This window comes from Leiobunum rupestre, chromosome 7, assembly GCF_980474605.1.
Source record: "Leiobunum rupestre chromosome 7, qqLeiRupe1.1.hap1, whole genome shotgun sequence".
NCBI classification, from domain to species: domain Eukaryota; kingdom Metazoa; phylum Arthropoda; class Arachnida; order Opiliones; family Sclerosomatidae; genus Leiobunum; species Leiobunum rupestre.
In genome coordinates, this window is record NC_143390.1 from 46,340,784 (window position 1) to 46,349,368 (window position 8,585).

The following is an 8,585-nucleotide window of genomic DNA, read 5'->3' on the forward strand; positions in this document are numbered from 1 at the left end:
GTTCGAACCTGTAGCTGTTTTATACTCTGTATGTGTTGCAGGGCCAGATTAACCAATAGGCCGAATAGACCTGGGCCTAGGGCACCAAGCCTACAAGGGGCACCAAGAGGGTTCGAAAGAAATAAAAGTACAAAACTTTCATCATTTGCTTTTCACAAAATATATCGGAGTAATTTTAGTAAATGGGTCCACCCCTATGAACCAAAAACGTTTGATTGTCACATTCTCTGACGGAATGCCGTCTAGCCTCTGACGTCTGACGACATACTAAATCTGGCAGCAAAATGAATTTTCCTTCCATTTCTCAATTATAAATTGAGGAAGCGGATAGCTCGCTTCGCTCGCTATTGAAAGGGGGGCACCAAAATAAACTATGGCCTAGGGCCCCATGAAGTCTTAATCCGGCCCTGGTTCTCTTGCAGCTATTCAGGCTGTAGCGCTTAGGACATGGAAGGATTCTAAAGACTAAAATTGCTCTAAAGGTATACTAAATGTGTCCAAGAAATATCCTTAAAATATTCAGAGTTCTGTTCATAGAAAAATGTAGTAAAGGGCACCAAAACTTAAGGAAGTAAGAAATCGCCTCTAACAAGAAGAAAAGTGTAGAATTATAATAACCCAATAAGTGGTGCCATCAATTCCTAAAATCACGATCACGCATGAAAGTACACAGTTGGTCGAACGATAATTTGGGGGTTCTGGCGGATAATTCTTGAATGAAAGTAGCTTTGGAAGAGTTGAAAATTAGCGAGGTCCTCGATGGGGGCTCTACTCACGCTTATTACGGTTAATTAAGGCCCGATAATCGTGACGCTATTAGACGTTTCCAACTGAAACCCTTGGCTATTCTACCCCCCTCCAAGGGTGCAAAGAATTCTATTATTCCAGCCCTCCCCTCTGCACGGGCGATGGTGCCTCGAAGATCTTTCCAAAGGGTTTCCCATCCACGGTATTGTCGGTTTAAAACTAATTATAAAAGAAGATTAGCGTCCGTTCGCTTCCGACCCCCCGACCGTCTGAAAAACAAAGAATCAACGCGGGATTTCCCTCTTCGTCGATAGCAGCGCCCCTCGAAGACGTGCGAGAAAATTTGGAAACCCGACTGTTCGATTTGACCGGGGAAGCTGAAAAAACTCAATCACGATTCGGTCCACCCTGAGGTACTACCGAAATGTATATACACGTTTGCTTTGTGCAGGAATTACAAACAATACCAGTCGTTTCGTTAAAAAGAGATCAAAGGACTTAATTAGAGAGTTTTGCCCCGGCTTGGCTACGAGCAGCTGTTCTTGAAACCCTCCTCTAATAATATAAAAAATAAACTACAGACTAACGGCCCTTTCGATTCCGTACCAAATTAACGCCGGTGTCAAAGGTCAACGAGCTTAAATTGTTACATTTGCGGTAGCCTATACGCGGAAAATCAATGTCCTTGTTAAGAGCCACAGACAGATTTTAGTAAAATCATTAGAGTGCAAATTTTAGTAAAATCATTAGACTTCATATTTTAGTAAAATTATTAGACTGCAAATTTTAGTAAAATTATTAGACTGCATATTTTAGTAAAATTATTAGACTGCAAATTTTAGTAAAATTATTAGACTGCAAATTTTAGTAAAATCATTAGACTGAAAATTTTAGTAAAATTATTAGACTGCAAATTTTAGTAAAATTATTAGACTGCAAATTTTATTATAATTATCAAACTGCAACTACGGTATTTAATTTTTATATTTCAGTTAAATTAAATGGAGTATGAACTTACCACGGAAGGTCAAACTAGACAATCTAGTAAGTAGTAGAAAAGTCCAATTTCTCATAGAAATATCGTTGGGATATAAATACCATTTTGGTAGGATTTTCTACTACGTTCTAGACTGTCGCGTCACGAGTGAGTATTTGTGGAAGCTTGACCTTCCCTGCTAGTGTTATACTCCCTTTAAGAAGTAAAATAAAAAATAAAAATTATAATTCATTGTGATTACCGAGTTAACTAGGTATGCAAATATTTAGTTTTATCCGACTAGATATTATGGAGAAAGTATTTCTTTGATTTAAAAGCGAAAACTGCCAGTCACGTTTTACCAGGAGCTATGATAATTTATGCGTTGTAAATTTACTTTTTTTTCGTGGTGCGGGGAAATTTTTCAAACGTCAGTTGTTTGTTTGTTTCTCGGCGACGAGTCTTAACTACAAGCAAGGTGTCTCTAATGCATGGTTGTGCTTATCGGTCTGGAATTGGGTCAGCCATCCCAAGGTTCGTCTGGAAGCGATTCTTGCAAGAGGGAAATCGGTGGGGGGAATTGTATGACCATTTTAAGGAATGGCAAGTGCTTTACTTCTAATCCGCACGGGGGGGGAAGGGGGGCTCGTAAACTAACACTATAAGAGCGAGACACTGCAATGGCGGATAAGATAAATTTTTATGTCTGCTATAATGTTTTTGGTTTTATTTTTCTTTAATTTCAGCCAAATGGCGATTATTTGGCGCTTGGCGTTCCCATTAAAAGAGACACATATTTTAGAATTATAAATCTTTCGGAGAAGATTTTGGGGGGTGTCGAGGAGGTCCCACCAATTATCGCAAATAAACCTTGAGCTACAAAAGTCTATTCATTTCAAAGAGACCGAGAAAGCCGCCTTGAAATATTGTCATTTCGTTAACGGCACCCAATGTTAGTCGCAAAAGAAGTTACACTTTATTTTTTCCATTTCCGGTTTCCAGGTGTCGTATCTACGGCTAACGTATGGTATCACGTGAATGTTTTTATTAAAATCAGAAATAAAATTTGAGGCTTAATAGCGGACAAAAAATTCAGACAGACATTTTATTCAAATATATAAACCCTATTTTTCGATAAAGAAATTGCAATTCGAAAGGCTAAAGAATAGAATTCGTGGCGCTATCTATCGCGTAAAATACGAACTAATCTAATTTTTTTCATCTGGATTCTGAAGAAATTATAATATTTTGTTAGAGAACCATCCGAGAATGCGGTCTGACCACGATGGATTACGCTCCAGCTTCTAATAGACCTGGTCCAAACTGAAAATAAAGGTGGGACATGGGCCATTTGATTCGAGAAGGAAACTACGACTGCGGTACCCATTGTCCAGAGCTCGAATTGGTGGTGGGGGCCAACAGCCCATCGCGAGTACATAATCGTGGCCCCCAAACGTATGCGCCCAGTGAATTGGCTTCATTTGTCAAAGCTGTCAAGACGAAGAAGTTTTTCAATACGGAGATAATAATGGCGCGCGAGAGCTTTGTTGCGGTAGGCCCTAAGACGAATAGCTGCGAGATATAAAAAGCGCTACAATGAAGTTTCTCCTTGAATAAGAAAAGCCTCCATTATAGATTGGGAAGACGAGGCAATGATGATAATCACAAAATCAAAACACGCCGTGCAATTTTAACTAATATCGGTTCTAGCGATGGAATTTAAATTGCGATAGTATTTGTGTGGTGGATGAAAACCTGGTGCCAAATAATATAAGCTTCTCATCACTTGGAACGAAATAGGATAATTATATCACGATTTACAATTTTAATTAATTTCGCCAGGAAATTCAATCATGTATTTATTCATATCTAGGAGCAACAAACACAAGGAGAACGCGGCTAGCCTTTAAACACACTAACGCAGTGTTGTGTACAAATTTCATTGGACGAAAGTTAGTGCTTGGTTTCCACTAGCGCGAGTCATAAAGTTGAGCGACGCGCCGTTACGCGCGCTAGTGGAAACCAAGCATTACCCTGAACGTTTTACAGAAAGGGGGAAGACAATTTCCGAATTTTTCCCTTCCGACGGCAGCAGGCGCTAAAGCGTCTAACCAATGAAAACTGTACGCAAGAAAATTCACGACTTTTAACGGGTTGCGTTCTCCTTGTGTAGGGTGCTGTGTTTGTTACTCTTAAATTTATACTAAATGACTGCGAAATAATATTTTTAGGGGTGATTCCGTTGAAACTTGAGGGAAATGGGAAGCAACGTCATTCTCCATACACACGTTTTAATACACAAGTTTAAAAATAGAACTATAACTCCGCATGCATTATATAATACCCGTTTTATTACCGATAAAAATCTGATACCCGAAAAAATGTTTAAAACAATAGGTCAAAAGCATGCTGTATACTTAGGTCCTAAATTATATAATATCCTAAGCGTTGATATCAAAAATTGTATAAATGTTCAGGTATTTAAAAAAAAATTCAAAAATGGTTAATGAATTATGGTCTAGAAAAATTGACTACTTTTTATAATTAACATGTATACTAAAAAGAATGTTAAGTTAAAAAATATATATATATATATATATATACCGTTAAAAAATACTGCCTCTTCGAAGACTAATACTATTAAAATAATTTAGTTAAATCCCCACCACGCACAAGTTTCTTAACTTATGTGGATTGGGAAGGTGTAGTATTCATTTTCTCATGTTTGTAAAATCTTTAAAATGCACCAATAAATTAAATTAATAATAATAATAATAAGTAAATACAATATATTTAAATTCGCAGTCCAAACTCGACTAATTTAAAAAAGCAAGTCTTCAACAAAATAGCCAGAAGGAGCATTTCTTTAAAATGAAAAAGAAAACTAAAAGTATCTATATACGAAATAAAAAATTTTCTTTCCGTATTTTTGGCCTTTCATCTTCGTTGCGAGTTATGCACCAGGATACGATTTACTAGAAGGTAATAAAAGCGTGTTAAGATACAGAAGTACTTTATACCTACGAGATAGAGGTGACGGGGGGCCGTATCCGTCTCTCCCCTCCCTGTTTTTGGGGATCAGAGAGCCGACGGAGGGTCAACGCGATAATGCCCCGAAGCCCGACACGAGCGCATTAATCTAAAAGAAGAACTGCCGTAATCGTTCAGGACCTCCTAAAAATATTGCCTTCTTCCTGCCCTCTGCTTTCCCCGTGGATTATTAACTACACTAACCCACCCACCTTTAAATGTTGCTTTTTGTTGGGGGTGACTAACTAATTTCAAACTACCGAAATTTTAAAAGCACGACGTCGAACCCACATATGACTCATCCACGCAGCTATGTCTTCTTTTGATTTCTACTTAGTGCTAGATTGCAATTTGTTCACATTTACCCGGTTGTTGTATATTTTCATTCCGGAAATATTCCAATTTCAATCTACATAAACGATGAGGCAAGATCCTTCTTCAATTTTAGAATTTCCGTACTTAATGTTGCAGTCATGTTACAAATATCTCCTTGCACCGAACAATAATTTTTAAAGATTCCAGACATTATCATATTTGGTTCTAAACGTACATCCAAAATTGAGAAAATTAAAATTGAACTTTATTCTGATTTGATCAAAATTATTTGATACCAAAAAGAATTGAATTCAAATTTGATGATTTTGATTACAGTTGGATACAAAGGATTTTGGAACGTGTAATTTTCGTAAAGTAATGGTTTTCAATTTTTATAACTCCCACAGTTAATATTGCAACAATTGTATTGGTCTAGTTAGAAATATTGCCTAGCATCGAACGAGAAATTTCAAAGATTTCAGGCACTAGCATCATCGATTTGAAGTCATCAACGGTAATTTCGTTGTCCCAGTTTGTCGTGACATCGTCGAATTTAGCCCGTCAGTTACAAAGAACGTTGAAAATATGGGATGACTTCAGTAACATTTCGTCCACCCTAACTTGACTCGTAACTCGCAATAATTTTCCGCTAAAAAAAGCCTAATTTCAAAGTTTCTGACAGTTCAGCTAGGAAGACGAATTTATCCTTGACCTTAGCGGCCGAAAAGTTACGATAGTTGCTCGTAAAAGCAAGCGTTATTAGGAAATTTCCAATAATAAATCGGAGACCCCAGAGAGACGCGAAAAGAGGACGAGGTTGAAGGCGCCCACCAACGCGTCTGTTAGAAATACGAAATGATTAGGGACCATATAGACAACGAAATGTTTTTGTTCTTAAAATACTTTTAAATTACGAAAAACATCCTTATTGGAAAGCGAGATTTGCTTTTCCTGGTAGACGCGTTTCGGCCCTCCAGTGCAGAAAACGAAATTTCATAGAAGAATCCTAGGGCGGTAATTAATTTTATTTTCGGTGAAATAAGCTGTCACTGGAAAAAAGGGCTGCTTGCAAAAAGGAAGAAAGATTTTTACTTAAATAGCCCGTAGCTTTGATTAAGCGCGCCTCTTGACATTCTCTATTTCCTACATAGCCGCTTTACCCTAATGCCGTGTCTGTTTGGTGGCACTACAAAAAACCCAGGTACTTAATTATATTAACTTCCCATTCTATCGCGTATGATTCATTGGCGTTCATTTTGACTCGCTTCTTTAAAAATAAAACTAATATCCAAGCATTCAGACAAGATATAAATTTTACTTATTTTAATACGATGGATTTTAATCGCGAAATCTTTGATTTATTGTATAAAAGTTGTCAACTTAGCATGATTTTTGTTTTAGTAAACGTATAATTGGAAAATAGGGAATTTGATTCGTGTTATAAGAGTGGTCAACTTAGCACTGTCTTTGTTGTTGATGGTAAAAAAAATAACGAAGTTTATTTACTTTATACCAGTAGTCAAATTAGCATGATTTTTGTTTTCTTAGTAAACGTATAATGGAAAGTATGGAATTTGATTAATTTTTTAAGAGTGGTCAACTTAGCACAGTTTTTGTTTTTGATAGTAAAAAAAATAACCAATTTTTTTTTACTTTATACCAGTAGTCAATTTAGCATGATTTTTTATAGTAAACAAATAATGAATTCAATTTAGTTTTTACAAGTGGTCAGCTTAGCAAAGTTTTGTTTTTCGATTGAAAATAAATAAGCACGGTCTAGGTTTTATTAGTAAACAAAATAAGAAATTTGGTTAATATTATACAAGTGGTCAACTAAGTAAGTTTTTTGTTTATCTAAGTAAACCTCGAAGTAAACGAATAAAAAAGAAATGATTTATAGATGTAAATTTTGATTACAAGCTAATCATTTACATTGAAATGTTATTTGATCAAATAAATAAAAAGTCTCGCCACAAGTCATTTCGCCGTTTATACATTATTATTATCATTTCTGTTTACATTAATCACGTCAAGGTTGACGAAATTCTACAACTACCACTTCTGGTAATCTTGAAAAATCAAGTTGGCAACTTGAAACTGGCTCGCAGGCACTTTGGTCTACTTTAGGAGCAAAACCCTAGAATTAACGGGAAAGTCACGCTCGAATCAGCGAAAGTGAACTAGATTTTCTAGAAATAGCGTATACACTTGGCAAAAACGAACGGAAACGACTCGTGTGCTGCCGGGGGATAAAAAAACACGTTATAAGAATTCTTTTCAAAGTCAGCTACACCTTACGCAACATTAGATCATCGTTTTGCGCGGCCAAAACTTGATTTACCGCTGCTCGCTACTACGCAAAAATGACTGGATGGATGAATCAATGACGCAGAAACCGTTATAGCAACAATAATAATAAAAACCCCAAGGACCGGTTGCTTAAAGACGACCAAATTTGGAACCAAGTGGATCAAAATAATTTTGAGCAACTGAAAATAAAGCCGTGTAAATTGTAATTTCACCGAATATTTTGGATTCTAATTTTAATGAAAATCAAATTTGCAACTGCCCAATTTTGGATATAATGTTCAAATTAAATTTAATATACCATATTAGTAACGAAAGTGTTTATATTCAGTTTGTGGAATTCAATTCAAATAATTTTGGTCAAATGGAAATAAATTTGTATCTCATAAGTCTTAATTGGATTGTTATTTTAATCAAAATAAAATTTTTGATCTGCCCAAATTTCGAATGAAATTTACATTCAGTTTAATCCAGCTTCAACCATGATTAACATTTGCATTCAAACCGTTGTTCATTCCTTGTAACGAATTATGTTGTCGTATAGATTTAATAGATGGCTCTGTGTAAGCGGAACCACGTTGCTGGAGGTCTTCGCACTCATGAATAGACAGTCATCGTCGAAAATAGGGAATAACCCTAAAAAGGGTGTCATTTCGCGACCAACCTATCGCGCGGTTCCTCATACTTGTGTGGGACCAAAAAACCTTGCTTACACTTCAGTCACTTTACAACACCCACGATCGCCTCTTGGCATTTTTACTCTAAATGCCGTAGTACATCTCACAGATTCATACGCGAGACGAAGTCGATTCCATCTTTGCGTAATGGCTTCTTTTCTGACGACTAGTTAAGCTACAATTTTAGAGATGGCGCTGCTAATGATCTCGGGTTGGTAGTTGAAGTACGAATTTGTATTTGGTCTCCGAAAGTTAACTCTGATCTGGACGACAATTAAATATTAAAAATTACAACATTGGCATAAAATTTTTAATTTTTTTAAATTACAAAATTGGGGAGTTTAAATTAATTTTTTTGTTAAATTATAGCATTTTGAGATAAATTTTTCATTTTGGAAATTACATTATTGGAAGATAAATTTAATTTTTTTAAAATTACATGATTGGGAAATAATTTTTTTATTTTGGAAATTACATTATTGAAAGATAAATTTTAAATTTCAACAATTACATCATTGGGAAATAAATTTTAA